The sequence below is a fragment of the Olea europaea genome, unplaced genomic scaffold (assembly GCF_002742605.1).
Source record: "Olea europaea var. sylvestris unplaced genomic scaffold, O_europaea_v1 scaffold979, whole genome shotgun sequence".
NCBI lineage: Eukaryota > Viridiplantae > Streptophyta > Magnoliopsida > Lamiales > Oleaceae > Olea > Olea europaea.
Window position 1 is genome coordinate 60,706 of NW_019268297.1, and position 522 is coordinate 61,227.

A 522-nucleotide genomic window follows, 5' to 3' on the forward strand; every position below is an offset into this window, starting at 1 on the left:
AGAAGAGAGATAAAAACTTAGAATCCCTGTCTGAGACAATAGATAGTGGTACTCCATGAAGTCTGACTATTTCTTGTACATAAAGCTGAGCATATCGGTCCATGGAGTAAGTGGAACAAACTGGAATGAAATGGGCTGATTTTGTTAACCTATCCACAATAACCCAAATACTATCATATCCTTTAGTCGTTTTTGGTAATCTCACCACAAAGTCCATTGTGATTCTTTCCCATTTCCATTCCGGGATAGGTAATGGTTGTAATGTTTCTGGTGGCCTTTAATGTTCTGCTTTTATCTGTTGACAAGTTAAACATTGTCCCACGTATTCGGCTATCTCACTTTTCATGTTCGGCCATCAATAGTGTAACTTCAAATCTCTATACATTTTAGTAGCTCCAGGATGAACAGAATAGGGTGTCATATGAGCTTCAGATAATATATCACCTCGGATATTTTCTGTATCAGGTACATATAATCGTCCTCTAAACTGCAAGATATCATCTGCTGATATATGAAAATCTG